Below are 27,810 nucleotides of genomic sequence, written 5' to 3' on the forward strand. Positions count from 1 at the left end.
CTAGAGATTCAAATATAACCCAAAAACACAAGTGGATCCCACCATCCCAAAAACAAGTGAGCCAGCAACCTCTGCTAAATATCCCTCTAGTAAGTGATTTCCAAGCACTTAAAATCTAGAAATCCATAGACTCCAACCTGCCCAAAGAACCCTGCAACTGACTGAAGGAAAAACAAAGCACTTACCCTGAAGAGCAGCCCAGGCACAATGAACTCTCTAATGGCATACCTGGGGCTCATATACCATTTGGCCCTCCCCAGCACCCAAACCCAATCACCTGGGAAAGGGGAGGTGGTAAAGCACAAGAAAGTAAAAAGAGCACAAGCAGCACAGCAGCTGTGGGTTTTTTTGTTTTTTTTTTTTAGTTTTGTATTTTGTTTGTTTGTTTTTTGTTTTTCGTTTGTTTTTTCTTTAATCTGCTTTAGCTCAATAGCATGCAGACTGCAGACAAGAGAACTGGGGTGATTCTAGAAGCAACAATCCCCATGCTTTTGCTGCAGCTTTGAATATTGAAAGGACAATATGACCAAGCAAGTAACTGAAATTTTTTCAACTAGAATTAGCTCAAACCTTTATTTATATAGAAAGAAAAATCTGGCAGCATAACAGATTACATGCCAAAAAAAAATCAATTCCATGTAATAACATCACTCGCAGGAAAAATCACGTACTTGAGTAGGCTATCTGAAAACCAAAAGGCTATGCTGATGGGTCAAAACACACTACAGGACAATGGAGCCTGGCCCTCTGCTGCACCAGCTTAAAACTCATCCCTACACTCACCAAGGTGCAACCCCAGCCCAAAGACAGACACACCATTTCAGCCTCAACACAGTTTTGGAAACTGCTGGAAAGCAGGCTTCATCCTCAGGCTCCACGGGATGGGGCTTCAGGCACCGCTTCACCTACTGAAGAAGACCACCATCAGGAGCTGCCACGCCAGACCACCTTTTTCCTCTGCAACACCTTTCTCAGGAACCAAACAGCATTCCAGTGACCTGCTTTGCTCCTATTCCAAAGACTATCACAGTCCGCCTTGCCTGTGGCACCTGATAAGCAGAAGAGAAAGAAACCACAGCAGCAAAAGCCACTGCACCCTCAGGACAGTTACTCTCATCCCCTCCTTTACCTCAGCTGCTTACCTACCCCACACGGCAGATGCTTCCACCCGTTCTCTGAAGCCACATAGAGCACCTCTAAAAGAGAAACTGGAATTTTACTCTATTTGATATAGTTAAAAAAACTGCAGCGACAACCGCACCCCAAAAATAACAGCTACCTCTGGTCATCACTCACCAGAGTCACTCCAGAGGTAGCTCGGGTCGTGACGTCCTGTACTGCACACTGCGTTTCAGCCTGAACAAAGGAAAACACAGTCAGAAGACAAACATTCAGCTGACAGCATTAGCACCCATCCCTCAACAACAGAAGTCACCCCATATTTAATGTTTTCATTTCAAAACAGCAGTCCACTTGCCTCTGTACCTGCAAGTTAGATCCAAGCTCGAAAGGAACGGCCACCATCACCCATGCCACCTGGGAACACAGAAGGACAAAATGACCGCTGTGCTTGCAAGCCACCACCTGCCACAGTGCTCCTCTATCCCAAACAGCCTCACCTCAGACCCTCAGAGGGAAACACCCGAATGTCTTCCCTTCGCTTCAGATAAGGGATCACCAGGCTGATAGAACTCTCACCGTCCCTCATTGTTCTGTGACACGGGCATTTCCCTGTCCAAGACTGCACGAAGCCCCTGCAGAGACAAGAGAAAAGCACACCCTGAGGCACCTCACAGCCACAGCGTACCTGCTGCAATACCTCTCTCTTCCCAGCTCCTTTACTTCAGCTGCTCACCAGCTCGAACTGAGATTCTTCGCTCACAGCGCCGCGGCAAACTCTACCCGGGCCACACAACACACACAGCACAAGCTACGTTGTTTAAGACACACGAGCTGGAACGTTCCTGCCCAACAATCAGTGGCATCGCACAGGAAGGATGCCGCACACTCCTAGAAACCAAACCTACCAGTCCTGAACAGCTCCCCTGCCAGACATTTCCCCACCTCCTCCTGCCAACCACGCTCAGCACACACACTATTTGGCTCTCAAAGGAAAAAAAAAGTAAGAACATACACACACAGAAAACAACTGAGCTCCACAAATGCCAAAAAGCCATGCACACACAACAGCCCCAGCAGGGGTATTCACAGACTTACCCTTTACAGATGAAAAAGGTAACTCTGATACGACCCTGCTCAGTCTCTTGGTAATACTGCGCCTACGTGGTCAAGCCTCTTGCAGTGTGTAATCAAGCTCTTTTTAGTCCTCTGGAGAGTTACACAAGTGGCTTCATACGTCTAGAGATTCAAATATAACCCAAAAACACAAGTGGATCCCACCATCCCAAAAACAAGTGAGCCAGCAACCTCTGCTAAATATCCCTCTAGTAAGTGATTTCCAAGCACTTAAAATCTAGAAATCCATGGACTCCAACCTGCCCAAAGAACCCTGCAACTGACTGAAGGAAAAACAAAGCACTTACCCCAAAGAGCAGCCCAGGCACAATGAACTCCCTAATGGCATACCTGGGGCTCATATACCATTTGGCCCCGCCCAGCACCCAAACCCAATCACCTGGGAAAGGGGAGGGGCAAAGCACAAGAAAGAAAGAGCACAAGCAGCAGCAGCTATGTTTTTTTTTTTTTTAATCTGGTTTAGCTCAACAGCATGCAGACTGCAGACAAGAGAACTGGGGTGATTCTAGAAGCAACAATCCCCATGCTTTTGCTGCAGCTTTGAATATTGAAAGGACAATATGACCAAGCAAGTAACTGAAATTTTTTCAGCTAAAGTTAGCTCAAACCTTTATTTATATAGAAAGAAAAATCTGGCAGCATAACAGATTACATGCCAAAAAAAAATCAATTCCATGTAATAACATCACTCGCAGGAAAAATCACGTACTTGAGTAGGCTATCTGAAAACCAAAAGGCTATGCTGATGGGTCAAAACACACTACAGGACAATGGAGCCTGGCCCTCTGCTGCACCAACTTAAAACTCATCCCTACACTCACCAAGGTGCAACCCCAACCCAAACACAGACACACCATTTCAGCCTCGACACAGTTTTGGGAACTGCTGGAAAGCAGGCTTCATCCTCAGCGAGGCGTGCTCAGGCTCCACGGGATGGGGCTTCAGGCACCGCTTCACCTACTGAAGAAGACCACCATCAGGAGCTGCCACGCCAGACCACCTTTTTCCTCTGCAACACCTTTCTCAGGAACCAAACAGCATTCCAGTGACCTGCTTTGCTCCTATTCCAAAGACTATCACAGCCCACCTTGCCTGTGGCACCTGATAAGCAGAAGAGAAAGAAACCACAGCAGCAAAAGCCACAGCACCCTCAGGACAGTTACTCTCATCCCCTCCTTTACCTCAGCTGCTTACCTACCCCACACGGCAGATGCTTCCACCCGTTCTCTGAAGCCACATAGAGCACCTCTAAAAGAGAAACTGGAATTTTACTCTATTGGATGTAGTTAAAAAAACTGCAGCGACAACCGCACCCCAAAAACAACAGCTACCTCTGGTCATCACTCACCAGAGTCACTCCAGAGGTAGCTCGGGTCGTGACGTCCTGTACTGCACACTGCGTTTCAGCCTGAACAAAGGAAAACACAGTCAGAAGACAAACATTCAGCTGACAGCATTAGCACCCATCCCTCAACAACAGAAGTCACCCCATATTTAATGTTTTCATTTCAAAACAACAGTCCACTTGCCTCTGTACCTGCAAGTTAGATCCAAGCTCGAAAGGAACGGCCACCATCACCCATGCCACCTGGGAACACAGAAGGACAAAATGACCGCTGTGCTTGCAAGCCACCACCTGCCACAGTGCTCCTCTGTCCCAAACAGCCTCACCTCAGACCCTCAGAGGGAAACACCCGAATGTCTTCCCTTCGCTTCAGATAAGGGATCACCAGGCTGATAGAACTCTCACCGTCCCTCATTGTTCTGTGACACGGGCATTTCCCTGTCCAAGACTGCACGAAGCCCCTGCAGAGACAAGAGAAAAGCACACCCTGAGGCACCTCACAGCCACAGCGTACCTGCTGCAATACCTCTCTCTTCCCAGCTCCTTTACTTCAGCTGCTCACCAGCTCGAACTGAGATTCTTCGCTCACAGCGCCGCGGCAAACTCTACCCGGGCCACACAACACACACAGCACAAGCTACGTTGTTTAAGACACACGAGCTGGAACGTTCCTGCCCAACAATCAGTGGCATCGCACAGGAAGGATGCCGCACACTCCTAGAAACCAAACCTACCAGTCCTGAACAGCTCCCCTGCCAGACATTTCCCCACCTCCTCCTGCCAACCACGCTCAGCACACACACTATTTGGCTCTCAAAGGAAAAAAAAAGTAAGAACATACACACACAGAAAGCAACTGAGCTCCACAAATGCCAAAAAGCCATGCACACACAACAGCCCCAGCAGGGGTATTCACAGACTTACCCTTTACAGATGAAAAAGGTAACTCTGATACGACCCTGCTCAGTCTCTTGGTAATACTGCGCCTACGTGGTCAAGCCTCTTGCAGTGTGTAATCAAGCTCTTTTTAGTCCTCTGGAGAGTTACACAAGTGGCTTCATATGTCTAGAGATTCAAATATAACCCAAAAACACAAGTGGATCCCACCATCCCAGAAAAAAGTGAGCCAGCAACCTCTGCTAAATATCCCTCTAGTAAGTGATTTCCAAGCACTTAAAATCTAGAAATCCATGGACTCCAACCTGCCCAAAGAACCCTGCAACTGACTGAAGGAAAAACAAAGCACTTACCCCAAAGAGCAGCCCAGGCACAATGAACTCCCTAATGGCATACCTGGGGCTCATATACCATTTGGCCCCGCCCAGCACCCAAACCCAATCACCTGGGAAAGGGGAGGGGCAAAGCACAAGAAACAAAGAGCACAAGCAGCAGCAGCTATGTTTTTTTTTTTTTTAATCTGGTTTAGCTCAACAGCATGCAGACTGCAGACAAGAGAACTGGGGTGATTCTAGAAGCAACAATCCCCATGCTTTTGCTGCAGCTTTGAATATTGAAAGGACAATATGACCAAGCAAGTAACTGAAATTTTTTCAACTAGAATTAGCTCAAACCTTTATTTATATAGAAAGAAAAATCTGGCAGCATAACAGATTACATGCCAAAAAAAATTCAATTCCATGTAATAACATCACTCGCAGGAAAAATCACGTACTTGAGTAGGCTATCTGAAAACCAAAAGGCTATGCTGATGGGTCAAAACACACTACAGGACAATGGAGCCTGGCCCTCTGCTGCACCAACTTAAAACTCATCCCTACACTCACCAAGGTGCAACCCCAACCCAAACACAGACACACCATTTCAGCCTCGACACAGTTTTGGGAACTGCTGGAAAGCAGGCTTCATCCTCAGCGAGGCGTGCTCAGGCTCCACGGGATGGGGCTTCAGGCACCGCTTCACCTACTGAAGAAGACCACCATCAGGAGCTGCCACGCCAGACCACCTTTTTCCTCTGCAACACCTTTCTCAGGAACCAAACAGCATTCCAGCGACCTGCTTTGCTCCTATTCCAAAGACTATCACAGTCCGCCTTGCCTGTGGCACCTGATAAGCAGAAGAGAAAGAAACCACAGCAGCAAAAGCCACAGCACCCTCAGGACAGTTACTCTCATCCCCTCCTTTACCTCAGCTGCTTACCTACCCCACACGGCAGATGCTTCCACCCGTTCTCTGAAGCCACATAGAGCACCTCTAAAAGAGAAACTGGAATTTTACTCTATTGGATGTAGTTAAAAAAACTGCAGCGACAACCGCACCCCAAAAACAACAGCTACCTCTGGTCATCACTCACCAGAGTCACTCCAGAGGTAGCTCGGGTCGTGACGTCCTGTACTGCACACTGCGTTTCAGCCTGAACAAAGGAAAACACAGTCAGAAGACAAACATTCAGCTGACAGCATTAGCACCCATCCCTCAACAACAGAAGTCACCCCATATTTAATGTTTTCATTTCAAAACAACAGTCCACTTGCCTCTGTACCTGCAAGTTAGATCCAAGCTCGAAAGGAACGGCCACCATCACCCATGCCACCTGGGAACACAGAAGGACAAAATGACCGCTGTGCTTGCAAGCCACCACCTGCCACAGTGCTCCTCTGTCCCAAACAGCCTCACCTCAGACCCTCAGAGGGAAACACCCGAATGTCTTCCCTTCGCTTCAGATAAGGGATCACCAGGCTGATAGAACTCTCACCGTCCCTCATTGTTCTGTGACACGGGCATTTCCCTGTCCAAGACTGCACGAAGCCCCTGCAGAGACAAGAGAAAAGCACACCCTGAGGCACCTCACAGCCACAGCGTACCTGCTGCAATACCTCTCTCTTCCCAGCTCCTTTACTTCAGCTGCTCACCAGCTCGAACTGAGATTCTTCGCTCACAGCGCCGCGGCAAACTCTACCCGGGCCACACAACACACACAGCACAAGCTACGTTGTTTAAGACACACGAGCTGGAACGTTCCTGCCCAACAATCAGTGGCATCGCACAGGAAGGATGCCGCACACTCCTAGAAACCAAACCTACCAGTCCTGAACAGCTCCCCTGCCAGACATTTCCCCACCTCCTCCTGCCAACCACGCTCAGCACACACACTATTTGGCTCTCAAAGGAAAAAAAAAGTAAGAACATACACACACAGAAAGCAACTGAGCTCCACAAATGCCAAAAAGCCATGCACACACAACAGCCCCAGCAGGGGTATTCACAGACTTACCCTTTACAGATGAAAAAGGTAACTCTGATACGACCCTGCTCAGTCTCTTGGTAATACTGCGCCTACGTGGTCAAGCCTCTTGCAGTGTGTAATCAAGCTCTTTTTAGTCCTCTGGAGAGTTACACAAGTGGCTTCATATGTCTAGAGATTCAAATATAACCCAAAAACACAAGTGGATCCCACCATCCCAGAAAAAAGTGAGCCAGCAACCTCTGCTAAATATCCCTCTAGTAAGTGATTTCCAAGCACTTAAAATCTAGAAATCCATGGACTCCAACCTGCCCAAAGAACCCTGCAACTGACTGAAGGAAAAACAAAGCACTTACCCCAAAGAGCAGCCCAGGCACAATGAACTCCCTAATGGCATACCTGGGGCTCATATACCATTTGGCCCCGCCCAGCACCCAAACCCAATCACCTGGGAAAGGGGAGGGGCAAAGCACAAGAAAGAAAGAGCACAAGCAGCAGCAGCTATGTTTTTTTTTTTTTTAATCTGGTTTAGCTCAACAGCATGCAGACTGCAGACAAGAGAACTGGGGTGATTCTAGAAGCAACAATCCCCATGCTTTTGCTGCAGCTTTGAATATTGAAAGGACAATATGACCAAGCAAGTAACTGAAATTTTTTCAACTAGAATTAGCTCAAACCTTTATTTATATAGAAAGAAAAATCTGGCAGCATAACAGATTACATGCCAAAAAAAAATCAATTCCATGTAATAACATCACTCGCAGGAAAAATCACGTACTTGAGTAGGCTATCTGAAAACCAAAAGGCTATGCTGATGGGTCAAAACACACTACAGGACAATGGAGCCTGGCCCTCTGCTGCACCAGCTTAAAACTCATCCCTACACTCACCAAGGTGCAACCCCAGCCCAAACACAGACACACCATTTCAGCCTCAACACAGTTTTGGAAACTGCTGGAAAGCAGGCTTCATCCTCAGGCTCCACGGGATGGGGCTTCAGGCACCGCTTCACCTACTGAAGAAGACCACCATCAGGAGCTGCCACGCCAGACCACCTTTTTCCTCTGCAACACCTTTCTCAGGAACCAAACAGCATTCCAGTGACCTGCTTTGCTCCTATTCCAAAGACTATCACAGTCCGCCTTGCCTGTGGCACCTGATAAGCAGAAGAGAAAGAAACCACAGCAGCAAAAGCCACTGCACCCTCAGGACAGTTACTCTCATCCCCTCCTTTACCTCAGCTGCTTACCTACCCCACACGGCAGATGCTTCCACCCGTTCTCTGAAGCCACATAGAGCACCTCTAAAAGAGAAACTGGAATTTTACTCTATTTGATATAGTTAAAAAAACTGCAGCGACAACCGCACCCCAAAAATAACAGCTACCTCTGGTCATCACTCACCAGAGTCACTCCAGAGGTAGCTCGGGTCGTGACGTCCTGTACTGCACACTGCGTTTCAGCCTGAACAAAGGAAAACACAGTCAGAAGACAAACATTCAGCTGACAGCATTAGCACCCATCCCTCAACAACAGAAGTCACCCCATATTTAATGTTTTCATTTCAAAACAGCAGTCCACTTGCCTCTGTACCTGCAAGTTAGATCCAAGCTCGAAAGGAACGGCCACCATCACCCATGCCACCTGGGAACACAGAAGGACAAAATGACCGCTGTGCTTGCAAGCCACCACCTGCCACAGTGCTCCTCTATCCCAAACAGCCTCACCTCAGACCCTCAGAGGGAAACACCCGAATGTCTTCCCTTCGCTTCAGATAAGGGATCACCAGGCTGATAGAACTCTCACCGTCCCTCATTGTTCTGTGACACGGGCATTTCCCTGTCCAAGACTGCACGAAGCCCCTGCAGAGACAAGAGAAAAGCACACCCTGAGGCACCTCACAGCCACAGCGTACCTGCTGCAATACCTCTCTCTTCCCAGATCCTTTACTTCAGCTGCTCACCAGCTCGAACTGAGATTCTTCGCTCACAGCGCTGCGGCAAACTCTACCCGGGCCACACAACACACACAGCACAAGCTACGTTGTTTAAGACACACGAGCTGGAACGTTCCTGCCCAACAATCAGTGGCATCGCACAGGAAGGATGCCGCACACTCCTAGAAACCAAACCTACCAGTCCTGAACAGCTCCCCTGCCAGACATTTCCCCACCTCCTCCTGCCAACCACGCTCAGCACACACACTATTTGGCTCTCAAAGGAAAAAAAAAGAAAGAACATACACACACAGAAAACAACTGAGCTCCACAAATGCCAAAAAGCCATGCACACACAACAGCCCCAGCAGGGGTATTCACAGACTTACCCTTTACAGATGAAAAAGGTAACTCTGATACGACCCTGCTCAGTCTCTTGGTAATACTGCGCCTACGTGGTCAAGCCTCTTGCAGTGTGTAATCAAGCTCTTTTTAGTCCTCTGGAGAGTTACACAAGTGGCTTCATATGTCTAGAGATTCAAATATAACCCAAAAACACAAGTGGATCCCACCATCCCAAAAACAAGTGAGCCAGCAACCTCTGCTAAATATCCCTCTAGTAAGTGATTTCCAAGCACTTAAAATCTAGAAATCCATGGACTCCAACCTGCCCAAAGAACCCTGCAACTGACTGAAGGAAAAACAAAGCACTTACCCCAAAGAGCAGCCCAGGCACAATGAACTCCCTAATGGCATACCTGGGGCTCATATACCATTTGGCCCCGCCCAGCACCCAAACCCAATCACCTGGGAAAGGGGAGGGGCAAAGCACAAGAAAGAAAGAGCACAAGCAGCAGCAGCTATGTTTTTTTTTTTTTTAATCTGGTTTAGCTCAACAGCATGCAGACTGCAGACAAGAGAACTGGGGTGATTCTAGAAGCAACAATCCCCATGCTTTTGCTGCAGCTTTGAATATTGAAAGGACAATATGACCAAGCAAGTAACTGAAATTTTTTCAACTAGAATTAGCTCAAACCTTTATTTATATAGAAAGAAAAATCTGGCAGCATAACAGATTACATGCCAAAAAAAATTCAATTCCATGTAATAACATCACTCGCAGGAAAAATCACGTACTTGAGTAGGCTATCTGAAAACCAAAAGGCTATGCTGATGGGTCAAAACACACTACAGGACAATGGAGCCTGGCCCTCTGCTGCACCAACTTAAAACTCATCCCTACACTCACCAAGGTGCAACCCCAACCCAAACACAGACACACCATTTCAGCCTCGACACAGTTTTGGGAACTGCTGGAAAGCAGGCTTCATCCTCAGCGAGGCGTGCTCAGGCTCCACGGGATGGGGCTTCAGGCACCGCTTCACCTACTGAAGAAGACCACCATCAGGAGCTGCCACGCCAGACCACCTTTTTCCTCTGCAACACCTTTCTCAGGAACCAAACAGCATTCCAGTGACCTGCTTTGCTCCTATTCCAAAGACTATCACAGTCCGCCTTGCCTGTGGCACCTGATAAGCAGAAGAGAAAGAAACCACAGCAGCAAAAGCCACTGCACCCTCAGGACAGTTACTCTCATCCCCTCCTTTACCTCAGCTGCTTACCTACCCCACACGGCAGATGCTTCCACCCGTTCTCTGAAGCCACATAGAGCACCTCTAAAAGAGAAACTGGAATTTTACTCTATTGGATGTAGTTAAAAAAACTGCAGCGACAACCGCACCCCAAAAACAACAGCTACCTCTGGTCATCACTCACCAGAGTCACTCCAGAGGTAGCTCGGGTCGTGACGTCCTGTACTGCACACTGCGTTTCAGCCTGAACAAAGGAAAACACAGTCAGAAGACAAACATTCAGCTGACAGCATTAGCACCCATCCCTCAACAACAGAAGTCACCCCATATTTAATGTTTTCATTTCAAAACAACAGTCCACTTGCCTCTGTACCTGCAAGTTAGATCCAAGCTCGAAAGGAACGGCCACCATCACCCATGCCACCTGGGAACACAGAAGGACAAAATGACCGCTGTGCTTGCAAGCCACCACCTGCCACAGTGCTCCTCTGTCCCAAACAGCCTCACCTCAGACCCTCAGAGGGAAACACCTGAACATCTTCCCCTGTGGTGGTTTTACAGGGGTAGGCGACCGAGCTCCACCAAAACCGCTCTCTCACTCTCCCTCCTCAGAGAAGGACAGGGAGAAAATACAAGGAAAAAGGGCTCCAGGGTTGAGATAAGGACGAGGAGATTACACAGTAAATATCGTGATAGGCAAAACACACTCAGCATAGAAAGATAGAAAGATTTATTGCTTATTACTAAACAACGTAGAGAAGCGAGAAACAAACGAAAGCAACCAAAAGCACCTTCCCCCCCAACCACCCTCTTCCACCTTCTCCCCCCCAGCGGGGCAGGTGATCGGTGTTTATGGTCAGTCTATAGCGCTTCTTTGCTGCCACTCCTTCTCGGACGCCCTCATCCCCTGTGCTGTGGGGTTCCTCCCGCAGGATGCAGTCCTTGGTCAACTGATCTGGCATGGCCTTCCCACAGGCAGCAGCTCTTCCAGAACTGTTCCAGATGTAGGTCCATACCACGGGGTCCATCCCTCAGGAGCAAACTGCTCCAACCTGGGTCCCCCACGGGCAGCAGCTCCTGCCAGATCACCTACTCCTGCATGGTCTCCTCTCCACGGTCTATGGGTCCGGCCCGGAATCTGCTCCGGCAAGGGTCTTCCACAGGCCGCAGCCTCCATCAGTGCACGTCCACCTGCTCCACCGTGGTCTCCTCCACCAGCTGCAGCATGGAACCCTGCTCCACCGTGGTATTCCGTGGGCTGCAGGGGGACAGCCTGCTTCACCATGGTCCTCGCCACAGGCCGCAGGGGACTTCTGCTCCGGCACCTGGAGTACCTCTCCCCCTCCTTCTTCACTGACCTTGGCGCCTGCAAGGCTGTTCCTCACTCCTCTTGCTCTCCCAGCTGCTGCACGGCACAGCGTCTTTGTTTTTTTTTTTTTTTCCTGTCTTAATATGCTCTCACAGACGCGCAAACAACATCACTTATTGGCTCCGCTCAGCAGCGGGGCCCTTACCTAACATGGGGCAGCTTCTAGATTCTTCGCACAGAAGCCACCCCTAGAGCCCCCTGCTACCAAAACCTTGCCACATAAACCCCCCACGTCCCTTCACTTTGGTTAAGGGACGACCAGGCTGACAACACGCTCGCCTTCCCTCACTGCTCCGTGACACGGGGATTTCCCTGTCCAAGACTGCACCAAGCACCTGCAGAGACGAGAGAAAAGCACACCCTGAGGCACCTCACAGCCACAGCGTACCTGCTGCAATACCTCTCTCTTCCCAGTTGCTTTACTTCAGCTGCTCGTTAGCTCGATTTAAGATAAATGTGCCCGGGCGGCGCCGCGCCAAAATGTGCCCGGGCGGCGCCGCGCCAAAATGTGCCCGGGCGGCGCCGCGCCAAAATGTGCCCGGGCGGCGCCGCGCCAAAATGTGCCCGGGCGGCGCCGCGCCAAAATGTGCCCGGGCGGCGCCGCGCCAAAATGTGCCCGGGCGGCGCCGCGCCAAAATGTGCCCGGGCGGCGCCGCGCCAAAATGTGCCCGGGCGGCGCCGCGCCAAAATGTGCCCGGGCGGCGCCGCGCCAAAATGTGCCCGGGCGGCGCCGCGCCAAAATGTGCCCGGGCGGCGCCGCGCCAAAATGTGCCCGGGCGGCGCCGCGCCAAAATGTGCCCGGGCGGCGCCGCGCCAAAATGTGCCCGGGCGGCGCCGCGCCAAAATGTGCCCGGGCGGCGCCGCGCCAAAATGTGCCCGGGCGGCGCCGCGCCAAAATGTGCCCGGGCGGCGCCGCGCCAAAATGTGCCCGGGCGGCGCCGCGCCAAAATGTGCCCGGGCGGCGCCGCGCCAAAATGTGCCCGGGCGGCGCCGCGCCAAAATGTGCCCGGGCGGCGCCGCGCCAAAATGTGCCCGGGCGGCGCCGCGCCAAAATGTGCCCGGGCGGCGCCGCGCCAAAATGTGCCCGGGCGGCGCCGCGCCAAAATGTGCCCGGGCGGCGCCGCGCCAAAATGTGCCCGGGCGGCGCCGCGCCAAAATGTGCCCGGGCGGCGCCGCGCCAAAATGTGCCCGGGCGGCGCCGCGCCAAAATGTGCCCGGGCGGCGCCGCGCCAAAATGTGCCCGGGCGGCGCCGCGCCAAAATGTGCCCGGGCGGCGCCGCGCCAAAATGTGCCCGGGCGGCGCCGCGCCAAAATGTGCCCGGGCGGCGCCGATCACAGACCTACCCTTTACAGATGAAAAAGGTAACTCTGATACGACCCTGCTCAGTCTCTTGGTAATACTGCGCCTACGTGGTCAAGCCTCTCGTAGTGTGTAATCAAGCTCTTTTTAGTCCTCTGGAGAGTTACACAAGTGCCTTCATACGTCTAGAGATTCAAATATAACCCAAAAACACAAGTGGATCCCACCATCCCAAAAACAAGTGAGCCAGCAACCTCTGCTAAATATCCCTCTAGTACGTGATTTCCAAGCACTTAAAATCTAGAAATCCATAGACTCCAACCTGCCCAAAGAACCCTGCAACTGACTGAAGGAAAAACAAAGCACTTACCCTGAAGAGCAGCCCAGGCACAATGAACTCTCTAATGGCATACCTGGGGCTCATATACCATTTGGCCCTCCCCAGCACCCAAACCTAATCACCTGGGAAAGGGGAGGTGGTAAAGCACAAGAAAGTAGAAAGAGCACAAGCAGCACAGCAGCTGTGGGGTTTTTTTGGTGTTTTTTTTTAGTTTTGTATTTTGTTTGTTTGTTTTTTCTTTAATCTGCTTTAGCTCAATAGCATGCAGACTGCAGACAAGAGAACTGGGGTGATTCTAGAAGCAACAATCCCCATGCTTTTGCTGCAGCTTTGAATATTGAAAGGACAATATGACCAAGCAAGTAACTGAAATTTTTTCAACTAGAATTAGCTCAAACCTTTATTTATATAGAAAGAAAAATCTGGCAGCATAACAGATCACACGCCAAAAAAAAATCAATTCCATGTAATAACATCACTCGCAGGAAAAATCACGTACTTGAGTAGGCTATCTGAAAACCAAAAGGCTATGCTGATGGGTCAAAACACACTACAGGACAATGGAGCCTGGCCCTCTGCTGCACCAACTTAAAACTCATCCCTACACTCACCAAGGTGCAACCCCAGCCCAAAGACAGACACACCATTTCAGCCTCAACACAGTTTTGGGAACTGCTGGAAAGCAGGCTTCATCCTCAGGCTCCACGGCATGGGGCTTCAGGCACCGCTTCACCTACTGAAGAAGACCACCATCAGGAGCTGCCACGCCAGACCACCTTTTTCCTCTGCAACACCTTTCTCAGGAACCAAACAGCATTCCAGTGACCTGCTTTGCTCCTATTCCAAAGACTATCACAGTCCGCCTTGCCTGTGGCACCTGATAAGCAGAAGAGAAAGAAACCACAGCAGCAAAAGCCACGGCACCCTCAGGACAGTTACTCTCATCCCCTCCTTTACCTCAGCTGCTTACCTACCCCACACGGCAGATGCTTCCACCCGTTCTCTGAAGCCACCTAGAGCACCTCTAAAAGAGAAACTGGAATTTTACTCTATTGGATGTAGTTAAAAAAACTGCAGCGACAACCGCACCCCAAAAATAACACCTACCTCTGTTCATCACTCACCAGAGTCACTCCAGAGGTAGCTCGGGTCGTGACGTCCTGTACTGCACACTGCGTTTCAGCCTGAACAAAGGAAAACACAGTCAGAAGACAAACATTCAGCTGACAGCATTAGCACCCATCCCTCAACAACAGAAGTCACCCCATATTTAATGTTTTCATTTCAAAACAGCAGTCCACTTGCCTCTGTACCTGCAAGTTAGATCCAAGCTCGAAAGGAACGGCCACCATCACCCATGCCACCTGGGAACACAGAAGGACAAAATGACCGCTGTGCTTGCAAGCCACCACCTGCCACAGTGCTCCTCTGTCCCAAACAGCCTCACCTCAGACCCTCAGAGGGAAACACCTGAATGTCTTCCCTTTGCTTCAGATCAGGGATCACCAAGCTGATAGAACTCTCACCTTCCCTCATTGTGACACGGGCATTTCCCTGTCCAAGACTGCACGAAGCCCCTGCAGAGACAAGAGAAAAGCACACCCTGAGGCACCTCACAGCCGCAGCGTACCTGCTGCAATACCTCTCTCTTCCCAGCTCCTTTACTTCAGCTGCTCACCAGCTCGAACTGAGATTCTTCGCTCACAGCACCACGGCAAACTCTGCCCGGACCACACAACATGCACTGCACAAGCTATGTTGTTTAAGACACACGAGCTGGAACATTCCTGCCCAACAACCAGTGGCATCGCACAGGAAGGATGCCAAACGCTCCTAGAAACCAAACCTACCAGTCCTGAACAGCTCCCCTGCCAGACATTTCCCCACCTCCTCCTGCCAACCACGCTCAGCACACACACTACTTGGCCTTAAAAAAAAAAAGTAATAACACACACACACAAAAAAACAACTGAGCTCCACAAATGCCAAAAAGCCATGCACACACAGCAGCCCCAGCAGGGGTATTCACAGACGAAAAAGGTAACTCTGATACGACCCTGCTCAGTCTCTTGGTAATACTGCACTTACGTGGTTAAGCCTCTTGCAGTGCGTAATCAAGCTCTTTTTAGTCCTCTGGAGAGTTACACAAGTGGCTTCATTTGTCTAGAGATTCAAATATAACCCAAAACCACAAGTGGATCCCACCATCCCAAAAACAAGTGAGCCAGCAACCTCTGCTAAATATCCCTCTAGTAAGTGATTTCCAAGCACTTAAAATCTAGAAATCCATGGACTCCAACCTGCCCAAAGAACCCTGCAACTGACTGAAGGAAAAACAAAGCACTTACCCCAAAGAGCAGCCCAGGCACAATGAACTCCCTAATGGCATACCTGGGGCTCATATACCATTTGGCCCCGCCCAGCACCCAAACCCAATCACCTGTTAAAGGGGAGGGGCAAAGCACAAGAAAGTAGAAAGAGAGCAGGAGCAGCAGCAGCTATGTTTTTGTTTGTTTGTTTTTTTTTGGTTTAGCTCAATAGCATGCAGACTGCAGACAAGAGAACTGGGGTGTTTCTAGAAGCAACGATCCCCGTGCTTTTGCTTCAGCTTTGAATATTGAAAGGACAATATGACCAAGCAAGTAACTGAAGTTTTTTTCAACTGCAAGTAGCTCAAACCGTTGTTTTTATATAGGAAGCAAAATCTAGGAGCATAACAGATTACACACCAGAAAAAAAGATCAATTCCATGTAATAACATCACTCGCAGCATAAATCACGTACTTGAGTAGGCTATCTGAAAACCAAAAGGCAATGCTGATGGGTCAAAACACATGACAGGACACTGGATCCTGGCCCTCTGCTGCACCGACTTAAAACCCATCCCTACACTCACCAAGGCGCAACCCCAACCCAAACACAGACACACCATTTCAGGCTACACGGGATGGGGCTTCAGGCACCTCTTCACCTACCGAGGAAGACTGCCATCAGGAACTGCCACACCAGACAACCTTTTTCCTCTACAATACCTTTCTCAGGAACCAAACAGCATTCCAGTGACCTGCTTTGCTCCTATTCTAAAGACTATCACAGCCCACCTGGCCTGTGGCACCTGATAAGCAGAAGATAAAGCAACCACAGCAGCAAAAGCCACAGCACCCCTAGGACAGTTACTCTCAACCGCTCTTTTACTTCACCCACTCACCTAACCCCCGAGGCAGATGTTTCCATCTGCTCTCAAGCCACCTAAAGCACCTCTAAAAGGCAAAACGGATTTTTACTCTACTTTTTGTAATAAATTAACTGCAGTGACAACCACACCCCAAAAATAACTGCTACCTCTGTTCATTGCTCACCTTGCCTGAGGTAGCTTGGCTCGCGACGTCCTGTATTGCGCACTGCGTTTCAGCTTGAACAAAGGAAAACACGGTCAAAAGATAAACATTCAGCTGCCAGCATTACCACCCACCCTTCAACACCACAAGTGACCCTATATTTATTTTTAACATTTCAAAAGAGCAGTCCACTTGCCTCTGTACCTGGAAAGTAGATCCAAGCTCAAACGCGGCCACACGCAAGGCTGGAGGGGGGGGGGGGGGGGGAACGACGACATTTGGCAGCCGCCCGCAAGGTGGGGGGGGCACTTGGCGGCTTTGCTCTAACAGATCCTACTAGTTACTGCAAAAAGATGGGCTTACCAGTCTCAATTTGAAACGCATCAGTCCATAGGCTCTGACCCACCTAAAGAACCCTGCAACTGACTGAAGGAAAAACAAAGCCCCTACCCCAAAGAGCAGCCCAGGCAGAATGCATGCCCTAATCATGGGGGAAATGGGAGGGGCCGCGCATGAGAAGAGGTAAAGAGAGCAGGAGGAACAGCAGCCCTGTTTTTGGTCTGGCTTAGGTCAACAGCGTGCAGAGTGCAGCGCAGGCAACCAGCCTGTTTCTCCTGAAAGACTTACCTTAGCTTTGGTGAAGGAAACTGACCGGGCTGACAACCCTCTCACCTTTTTGCACCACTTCACAACATGGGGAATTCACCTCTCCAAGGCTGCATGAGGGAACGGCAGAAACAAGACTTAAAGCACACCCTGAGGCACCTCATAACCACAGCCTATCTACTGCAATACCTCTGCAATACTTATACCTCTCTTCCCAGCTGCTTTACCTCTGCTGCTCTCCATCTCCAAATCACATTCTTTTAACTGTCACGCAGAGCGGTGGTCCTCCAGGTGCCATAGAGCGGCGCCATGATTTTTTTTTCTTTTGTAATTTCAAAACAGCTTCCCTTCAAAACAGCTTTCCACTTCCCTCTGGAAATGGACAGTAGGTCAAGCCAGTCACCGAGTTGCCAACGCAGAGCTTCACAGTTCCAGAACGTGCTCTTTCGTTCGACCGATTCCTCATATGTGTTACCTACCACTGGCAAAAGCAATAAACAGACTGCAAACAGGCACTGCCACATTTGACAAACTTCATGTTTTTAATTTTATCATTTCAAAACAGCAGTCCACTTGCCTTTACATCTGAAAAGCAGATCAAACCAGTCACCAAGTTGCCGAACAAGAATTTGACAGTTCCAGAAAGTGCTGTTTCCTTTGACCGGTTCCTCCTAAGGTTTACCTACTGCTGGAAAAAAAAGAAAAAAAGACTCTGTGCCAGCTGCCCTTGGGTACTCACCCAGAGCTTGAGTATTCACCCAGAGACAGACCAGATGTCTTTCCCACAAGAGTCAGGACAATGTATTATTGCACTGTTGGACCACCACATTAGCTACCATCACTAATTGCCAGGCAGGACAGCTCCAGGCCAAACACACACATAAAAAGGCACACTACAAACATCATGAACAAAACACAGGAAAAGATTTACTTATACTATAAGAATTACTATAACAATTACTCACCTGAAGAAGAGCTGCATGCAATAAAGGCACCTACTACTATATAGATTAATCTACTTTAGATGATCCTACTAGATGGTACCTTAAATAGATGTACTTATCTCTTTCAACTTGGAAACGCATCAGCCCATAGACTCTGACCCACCTAAAAAAAAAAAAAAAACTGCAACTGACTGAAGGAAAAACAAGGCACTTACCCCCAGAGAGCAGCTCAGGCAGAATGAGCTCTCTAATAGGACACCTGCAGCTCACAGCATTAGGCCCCACCCGGCACCCTGCCCCAATCACCTGGGAAAGAGGAGGGGCAAAGCACAGGAAGTGATAAAGAGAGCAGGAGGAGCAGCAGCTGCATTTTTTTATTTGGCTTAGCTCAATGGTGTGTGGAGTGTTACTAGAAGCAACAATTCCTGTGCTTTTGCTTCAATTCTGATTATTGAGACAACGATATGACCAAGTAGGTAACTAAAACTTTTTTTTTGACTGTAATTAGTTGAAACCTTTCTCTACATAGGTAGAAATAATGTAGGAGTGTAACAGATTACAAACCACAAAAAAAGCAATTCAATGTAGTAAAATAACTCACAGGAGAAGTAACATACCTTAGTAGACTAGCTAAAAAACAAAAGGCTATGCAGATGGGTCCAAAAAAGTCAACCCAATCAAGATCTGAAAAGGTTACAGACATTCTCAAAAGGAGAAAGGAAATAATAGTGGCACAGTACAAGCTGGAAAGGATGCTGCCCAGATTTAAAAGATCTGTCGGACCTCAGGAGGGACCTGAGCAGAGCACGTAGGTCCTTGGAAAGTGGGGGGGGGGGGGGGGGGGGGGGGGTTAGGCAGGGACTAGGAATGCTAAGTTGAGGAGAAAATGAGTATTGTGAGCCTGAACTGTGTACAAGCATCGTAAAGAGGGCTCCTGAGAGGACGCGGAAACAAAGGGAAAGCTGCTTTCCTCTGAGCAGTGGTCCTTGATCTTCGTGCCACAGACGTTTGTTTCACATGCTCAGCGCATGAGTTTAGGGGCCCCCGTACATTGAAGGCTTCTTACCTCTAAGTCCTACATGGCTCCGCCTGCATTACTGATTTTTTTCGCCAGCAGGTGGGGGCAGAGGATGCTACCACCCTCATCGTCAGAACAGCTGACACAGCTTCCCAAACTGTTTTCTCAGTAATGGAAGCAGTGCAAACCACGTGGAAAACCACACGTGAAAACAGCAGAAACATGCACCCCGTGTTATCTCAGGGAGGAAGTAACTGCCCTGAGCAACGTGCCCTTACCCACTACGAAGCTGAGCGGCAATGTGAAAAACTACATTTCCCGGCATGCCATGGAAACCAACATGGCCGACAGGAAGATCGAAACCCAAAGACCACGATTCCCAGCATGCTGTGGGGCAAGATCCTCAGGTCACCTGACTCTGCAGATGCCCCGGAGCCAGCCCCTGGCTTCCTGATCTGCAGCCCGACACCCCCCCCCCCCCCCCCCGAGGCTTTCCCTGCCCCAGCCGCTCTGCCAGCCGTATCACGTTTCCAGCAGCAGGTGGCAGCATAGGGCGACACACAACACTGCGCATGCACGCCGGCCACCCGCCGGAGGTACTGCTTTTTCACCAGCCGACTCCGTGCATGCGTGGAACCAGGCACGGCTTCTCATAATGTTTTCTTGTTAACAGAAGCAGTGGGATCCACGCAGAAAACCACACGGAAACAGCAAAAAGAGGTACCCCGGCCCACTGGTGGGGAGGAAACAACTGCCCTTCCTACCTGGCTCCGTGTTGCTCCCGGCTTGGAAGCCGAGTGGCAACGTGGAACTACATTTCCCAGCATACCGCAGAAGCCAAAGTGGCCGACAGGAAGCGCGGAGCCCAAAGACCACAACTCCCGGCATGCTGTGGGGCATGAAGCCTGGCAGTTGCTACAGCGCTTGCGCATCTCCTCCGTCTGCAGTACCTCCCTTTCGCCAGCAGGTGGGAGCAGAGAGCGACGCGTCACCGCAGCGCCTCTTCGCCTACAGCACCGCTCGCTGTTCGGCCACCAGGTGACACCAGGCGCCGCCGCGCCACCCTGCTCCATGCACGGGCGGAAGCAGAACGGCAGGCACAGCTTCCCAGGCTGTCTGCTCGTTAAGGGAAGCGCGGGAGCCGCGTGGAACACCACACAAGAACGGCAAGAAAAAGCACCCCGCTCCACTGGCACGGAGGAAGTAACTGCCCATCCTAAATGGCCCCGTGCTGAGCGGCAACGTGAAACTACAGTTCACAGCATGCTCTGGAAACCAATGTGGCCGATCAAAAGCGCGGAGCCCAAAGACCACAACTCCCGGCATGCTGTGGGGCAAGACGCTCCTAGCCACCTGACCCAGCTGACGCCCCGCCCCAGAGTCAAATCCCTGCTTTCTGATCCGCCACCTACTACTCCAGCCAACGATCCCACAGGACCCAGCCTCCCCAACACCCTTCCCTCCCCTCTGCCAGGGACGCCCAGGCCCTCCCTCACCTGCTGCTCCGCAGCAGCCACAGCCCAGGTCACGCTCGCCAATCACTCCCTCCGTGCAGACCAGCCCCAGCACACCTGGCCCAGGGAGCAAAGACAGCACAGGCCTACCCCCACCATTGCTGCCCTTGCCCCCCCCCCCCGCCTGCAGCCTCCCCAGCAGGGTTGCCCCCACACCCAGATCGCTTGTCTGTGTCCATTGGCTCCCCCATGGACAATAAACACAGGGCCAACACCCCAGCCTCTGCCCCCTCCACACCCAGGAACCTGCACCCAGCAGCACAGCCACGGCCACTTACAGTGTCCACAAACACAGAGGGCAGCACAAGCCAAAAGCAAACTTTATTAAACTCTTACGCAGGACTCCTGTGAGGGAGACTGCGGCAGAACTCCCTGCCCAGACATTCTCCCCTTCCCCTGGGGGGCTGCGGGACTCAGGCATCGAGCAGGTCTGTCCGTCTGTCTCAGCATCCATGCCCTGGGGAACAGCTGCCTCCTGCAGAAATGGGCTGCGAGGCACAGGAGGAGGAAGAAAGAGGAAAAGGGCACAAGTGGAATACAAGCAGCAAGAGAGGAACTGGGTGGACAGACAGACAGCAGGGCAGAGGGACAGAAGAACCACCCGGGGGGGCAGGGAGCAGGACAGGGTTGATCGACAAGGTTGGACAGAGAGTCCAACAGAGGCACAATTGCGACGGCCAGGATGACCGAGAGTAATAGCAATTTTACTGACATCAGAGAGCATTAGTTTGGGATGAAATCAGAGTTTTGGTTTTTGGATCAGAGATGACTCTGTTGAACAGTCTCTGCCTTTCCAGTATTTGAAAGGAAAAGGCATGAGGATAAGCACACAAGTATGAAGCTATTATTACCAACAGAGATGCTGGAAGTAGGCTTCTCCATATCGCTTTTGGTACTTGTGGAGTAATTGCCTTAAGTAACTAGGCAAATTAAACTAATATTCACATTTTAAAGAAAATGTACAGTATTGAAAAAGCTTTCAGGGTGGAGGGTAGCTGCTCTACCTAAGCGTTCCCTAGGCCTCCAACTTTACATGCTATTGCACTAGGGGAACTTGGTGTGCTGACTCTAAGGAACAGTACAGAGCGTAGAGCAGAGTGGAGACACCACGGATAGGCTCTGTGATGAGACGGGGACCTGATGCTCTTATGCGCACCAAGACTGATAAGCTGCATGTTTACCATCCTTGTGAGAAAAATCTCAAATAATTTTCTTCAGACATGATCTTCTGTGAAGCTATTTTATTCGTGATTGCAATGGCGGGCGTCCTGTCAATCAGGAGCGCATTTTAGTAAACAAATCATAACCTTTTATTCCCTATTACCAGACGCCTGATCACCTCCCGTTTCCTCATTGGCTGAGTACTACAGGTTCACAAGCTACTCGACGCTCCTCTATACCATGTATGTACAATTTTTCTGTTTTTTCAACCCTTTAATTTCTCCTTTCTTATGTTTTCAGAACTTGTGATCTTTGTTTTACTGTTCTCACACTGCTCATCTTGTTTTTCTCAGGCTTCTACCTTATTTTGGAACAGTGAGGCCTTCTGCTGTCCACTTATCTACAGGTGACCCATTCGGTGATAAACTGGAGCTGATTGATACAGCGGTGCACTAAGGGTTAAGAAGAAGGTTACTCACAGGCATAGAGTGGTAACCAGGCTAGAATAAGATGAAGTGGGAACCAATAAGAAGTTGCTAGGCTCGGACAGGCCTATAGAGGGCTATGCATGATCAAAAGGAATGCACTAATCAGAAGTCTGTAACTACGCACGCTAGCCACGTGCAGTGCATGTAGCTGGCTCAGAAAGCTATATAATATCTGGCATTGGAACAATAAAGGGTCTCCATTTCTCGACTATCTTGGAGTCTGTGTCCTCATTCCCTTCACTTACCTACTTAGCATTTCTCCTTATTATGACTACACAATTACCTTGGAACACAGAAAGGTAATTCTCTACTGCAAAACACAACTTTGTTTCTCACACCCTGAGCCAACCACCTGTCATGGTTTTGACAGAAGGCTGTACTCTAGTGAACTTTTGCTCATTATATCATCATTATAATACCAAAACACACCTCCATCCCAAAAGCTCCATGCCTCCGAGCTGCGACCACCCCTCACTGAGCACACGCTCTGAATTTCTCAGACCCCTATACCTTTAAACAAAAGCAAGAAAACTTTACAAATCATAACCAAGATATGCCTGACTAGAGTAACTCAAGCTCCACCTAAAAGGGACAGAAAATAATCACAGAATCATAGAATATCCCGAATTGGAAGGGATCCACAAGGATCATCGAGCCCAACTCCCGGCATCACACAGGTCAACCCAAGAATTCAGACCATGTGAATAAGTGCACAGTCCAAACGCTTCTTAAACTCCAACAGACTTGGTGAAGCGACTACCACCCTGGGGAGACTGTTCCAGTGCTCAACAACCCTCTCAGTGAAGAACCTCTTCCTGATGTCTAGCCTGAACCTCTCCTGCCGCAGGTTGACACCATTCCCATGGATCCTATCACTGGTTACTAAAGAGAACAGATTGGTGGATAACGTAAATTGGATTAGTTGACAGGCTGAGCCTCTCTTCCCCCCGCACTGGGATGTCGTGGGGTAAGATTTGAATGTTTGGTTGTACCAGGCGTCTCCGTAGAAACTCAGAAATCTCTAGAGCCTTTGTGCCTTTTAATGCGTTAACAGCCAGGACAAGTACCTGTGTATTTCATGTGTGCTCGCTTGCTTTTGCGGACAGTGAATTTATCGCCGGCAATTCCAAAGAACCTGTGTCCCTGTTGCTGTAATAAACTGCCCTTCGTTGCATTGTTCCTAGCCGTGACAGTTCTCATTGAACACAACTAGAGCGAGGGTGTGCTACGTTATTGGTGAACCCGTGACCGTGGTAGTTCAGTACCCCGAATCCGACCAGACCCATAACAGTTAGTCAGCTACGCCCCTTAACGTGACAGTATTTCATAGGGAAAAACATTAAGCCTAAGATTTCTCATCCCTAAGGCCTTAGGGGGGCAGGCAGAGAAGGAACCAGAGATGCTTAGTTTGTCTCCTGAGAATCGCAGCTTACAGTTACTCCATGTCTTCTGGTCTCACGGGATGAGGCAGAGGTATAATTAATTCCTTCTCCATCTCTTTGGAAAGAGTTTTCCTCCTATCTGTGACAAAGGAGAAAAATGTTATGGTCGTGGAAGTTGTTATACAAAGCCACACTCAGTGAATTCACTATTACAGTTAAGATCGTTTTTAATCGAAAACACCTCAGCAGCAGTGTTACCACTGCAAACATAGCGCTGCACAAAAATTCAACTCAAGATAAAGGAAAGGGCGAGCTAAAAGGACAAATGACGTGACCGAAGGCATCTGCAACAACCATCTGGTAGATGGTTGTCCACAGCCCTTGGATTTCATGGTCATCTTTCCTGACGAGTGATTCCTGAAAGGACAGAAAAGATACACGTGTTCACAACAACTGTTGAGGAGACTACTGAAAAGAAAAACAAAAAAATAGAAACAGCAAGCGGCTAGTATGTCATTTTTGTTAACAGAGTAACATTAACATACTAGAAATTTCCACGTTCTATGTAGCCCCAAGGTGGTGCTGGGTACCTCCACTGATATAAATGGGGTGGCACAACGTAAGAGATAGTTAATAGACAAGCTACATCTGAGGTGCACAGATTGCATATTCCAGGCAACAAAAAAGGAACAGCTTGGCACCCAGTTTGGATCAGCTCACATATGAGTCTGCTGACACATGAGCATATGGAACAAGCAGAAAAGTCTTTTACTCCACAGACTCAGTGTCATTTATGTATATACATACATATACATATGTGTATGTATCTCTCCCTCTCTCTCTCTATATATATATATAAACAAACGCTTGGAACTTTATAACCACTTGAGGAATAATCATTAGCTACACCTACGCTTAAAGCCAGGACTACACTTAAGTGATTAAGTAAACACGGAGCCTTATCTGTGAAATGCTGAAAATGCCCCATAACCACTGGGGGTCTTATGCACAGCATACATAATTTTTGTGCAAACGTGCATCTTAACACACAAAGAGGAGGGGCAAAGCAGACAAAGGTTTTAGAGACGCGTCAAGACCAGAACAGCCACTGGGCAATCGCTCAGATGTGCAAAGCTCAGCTAAAACTTGCACAAATCCACTGAGGGAAGGAGGCTACCTACTTGTCTGCTAAAATAACCTCTACAAAGAACGTATTACAAAATCAAAAATGAAACAATCGTCCAGCAAAGCAAACGTCTGGAATACAAAGGGCTAAAACTGACAGCTGAGGTTTGATTCTTTAGCAGTGTCAAAGGTCTTCAGATCCTACCTGACTTCTCGTGGATGGTGGTGTTGCAGCACAGAAATGAGGGGATCAGGAAGATCGCAACAGGCCAAACACAGTGCTGAGGTCCTAAAGGAGCTGGTGGGATAGCACTGACGAGAGTAAGACAGGCTGTCAGCCTTCTGCACGAGCTGAGGAAGAGGAGCGCAAGTGTCCGAAGAAGCTGTTTCTTCTCATACTTCATTTAATACACACCGTCTTTAAATCCAGGGTGTCTTCTTAGGGAACAGATAAAGAGATAGCAGCTCCAGGGACACTTCAGGATTTCATTTCTTTCTATATTTAGCTGCTATCCAGAAAATTGAACCAGTTAAAATAGAGAGTTATATTAAAAATTCTGAAAGATAACAAAAGTATGGGATTTAAAAAACAAAACAAAAACACGCTCGCATGGAAAAGAGGTTAAATTATCTCATTCATTTCCCAATTCCCCTGCAGACTCTACGCTCAGCTCCTCTTAACTCACTTACCTATCCAAACACAGGGCAGACGCATCAGTTTTCATCATTCTTGGTAAAAAGATGACATTTTCACGCTTGCTCTCAAATATCATCTCTTTCCAGCACAGTTTCCTGCAAGCTATGCTAATTCCTCCAGGCTTTTTAATATATGCTAGAAACTTCACTGTTATATCTTAATGACCATCTTGGTGGGAGTCGCCGAGCCGCTATCTTTGATTTTGCTGTCTTCACAAATACAAATAAAACAGTACTTCAGCGACGCTCTGTGACAAACTAGGCGATGCGCATCGTCCTCTTACATAAGGAAGGAAAGAATTCGTAGAGAACATCCAGAAAGTATTATTTTGTTAGATATCAGAGTGGTGGGGCAGAATGGTAATGCTACACAAGACCGTGCCTACACTCCCGGGATCATACACAGTTTGCTGGAATACAAAAAATATAATAAATAAAGTAGGTCACTGTGTGGAACAAGCTCACTCACTCCATTATTACTGTGAATGACAAGAATATTTTAGTAAGCGTTCTTTTAAACCCGTAGAAAATTTCAGATTTATCTCAATTTGGCTTTTTTCATGAGAACTGAAACTTGCAGTGCAAAGATCATTTATAACAGCTTTAGCAGCCGAACTTTTTAGGCACAGATTTGGTCACTTTTCTGGATAATATTCGGCTCTCTCCACTTTCCCCCAACAAGAAAAAAAGCTTAAAGACCACAAACTGGGACTTCTGGGAGGTGTGACTCCATTTGTCACCTTACCTAATACACACTGTTTCTTCGCTATGCTAAACTTTCACCATGACTGCATAATAGAGTCTCGCTGCTATTGTTTCTATCTGGGAGTTTGACAGACTTCCCCCGATTGGATGAAACGAGCATTTTCCCTTGTGACGGACATCAAAGCCAACGATGTCTCTCATCGGCTGTGGAGTCCTGCTGGCAGTATCACCAGCTCTCACACAACCCCATCTAGCTTTTGGGGGTCCGCCCCATCCGTCCTCAGCAGTGGGAAGTTCTTCCAGAAGCAGACTGTTATTCGTTCCTCGGTGGAGCTGAGGCTCTGTAAAGCTTTGCTTTTTTTCTTCCCTCACTCCCCCTTTATTTCCAAGCTTAAACTTGCATCCAGCGGCAACCTGCGCCTCCCGGTGTGCACGGCCCGGCCCCGGCTCGGGGAAAGACCGGCCGCGCACCCCAGAGCCCATGTGGCTGCCCGGCATCACAGACCTGCAGCTCCCAGCATGCCTCGGGACGGAGCAGTCCATCCAACCCAGAGCATGCATTTAGCATACTACATAGCCTCTGCCCTGTAATCCTGCGAAAATCATAAGAACGACAAAGCAAACACACAAACAAACATTGACATCCTAGTCATAAACGTGCTGTAACAATTACCCACCTGAGGAGGAGCTGCATTCAATACAGGCACCTACTACTATATAGATTGCTTTACTCTAACAGATCCTACTAGCTGTTACCTCAAAAAGGATGTGCTTACCGGTCTCAACTTGCATCAGTCCAAACAGTCAACTTGTGTTAGTAATAGAAGAAGAAATAATACAATATTGTTTAGTATGTTACATTTGCGATGTACTGTTCCGAGGCTGCGCTTGGAAGATACAAAATATATGTGCAAGGGTAACATGAGAATGCACCAATTCATGATGAGGAGTAAGGAGGATTAAAAGAATGCTCAATTTGCAAGACATCTAGATAACTGGGGCTTCTTGGACTCTGGGAACTGGGTCAAACCAGCCTTGCGGTTTGGACTGAGACCAAGGGCTCAGAGAGCATGCGTGAAAAGGAAAGGTTAAAAAGTTCAACTCTGATGAAGACATCTTACTTCATCCCGACAACCACCCGGACGACCACCAGAGAGTAATACGCAAGTGCAGAAGGACTGATAAGATAATTAGCATACGAAGCGAGGCTAGGCGGAGCTAGGAAATGAATATGCATAGATGAGTTGTGAAACCTAATGCATATGTAGTATCTTAGGAGATAAAAGAGAACTAAGAGAACAAATCAGACGAAGTTAGATTTGGGCAGGCATGCCCCTAACTTCCGGCGCCTAATAAAGCACCTTCATATAATCACTTTGTGGATTATGTGTTTTCATGAACGCTAACACTTGCATCAGTCAGAGAAATGCATCAGTCCATAGACTCCAACCCACCTGCCTAAAGAACCCTGCAACCAACCAAAGGCAAAACAAA

The 27,810-nt window shown here is 48.9% G+C and overlaps 4 long non-coding RNA genes across 6 annotated transcripts; 1 reads left to right on the forward strand and 3 right to left on the reverse strand.

Annotated features, from left to right (window-relative positions):
* On the reverse strand, nucleotides 1-27,810 carry LOC310883041. 2 transcript variants are annotated; one of them, XR_014573298.1, is made up of 18 exons: nucleotides 25,606-27,810; nucleotides 25,121-25,424; nucleotides 24,126-24,207; nucleotides 23,842-23,929; nucleotides 19,294-21,247; nucleotides 17,861-18,390; nucleotides 17,763-17,785; nucleotides 17,511-17,655; nucleotides 17,305-17,393; nucleotides 16,699-16,751; nucleotides 8,530-8,664; nucleotides 8,396-8,446; nucleotides 8,207-8,266; nucleotides 7,727-8,106; nucleotides 1,620-2,358; nucleotides 1,486-1,536; nucleotides 1,297-1,356; nucleotides 1-1,196 (listed from the first exon to the last, which is right to left on the reverse strand). It is a non-coding gene; the product is annotated as an uncharacterized lncRNA (long non-coding RNA). The 2 variants fall into 2 exon arrangements; XR_014573299.1 differs by lacking the exons at nucleotides 1-1,196; nucleotides 1,297-1,356; nucleotides 1,486-1,536; ... (3 more) ...; nucleotides 8,396-8,446; nucleotides 8,530-8,664 and adding an exon at nucleotides 14,724-14,916 and having other exon boundaries at nucleotides 17,511-17,785.
* On the reverse strand, nucleotides 2,366-4,891 carry LOC310883044. Of its 2 annotated transcripts, none has more exons than XR_014573302.1 (4): nucleotides 3,928-4,891; nucleotides 3,794-3,844; nucleotides 3,605-3,664; nucleotides 2,366-3,504 (listed from the first exon to the last, which is right to left on the reverse strand). It is a non-coding gene; the product is annotated as an uncharacterized lncRNA (long non-coding RNA). The 2 variants fall into 2 exon arrangements; XR_014573303.1 differs by having other exon boundaries at nucleotides 3,786-3,844.
* On the reverse strand, nucleotides 8,672-11,775 carry LOC310883042. Its single transcript, XR_014573300.1, has 3 exons — nucleotides 10,696-11,775; nucleotides 10,515-10,574; nucleotides 8,672-10,414 (listed from the first exon to the last, which is right to left on the reverse strand). It is a non-coding gene; the product is annotated as an uncharacterized lncRNA (long non-coding RNA).
* Nucleotides 18,444-19,508, forward strand: LOC310883043. Its single transcript, XR_014573301.1, has 2 exons — nucleotides 18,444-18,699; nucleotides 19,342-19,508. It is a non-coding gene; the product is annotated as an uncharacterized lncRNA (long non-coding RNA).

This window comes from Anser anser, assembly GCF_964211835.1.
Source record: "Anser anser genome assembly, chromosome: 17".
NCBI lineage: Eukaryota > Metazoa > Chordata > Aves > Anseriformes > Anatidae > Anser > Anser anser.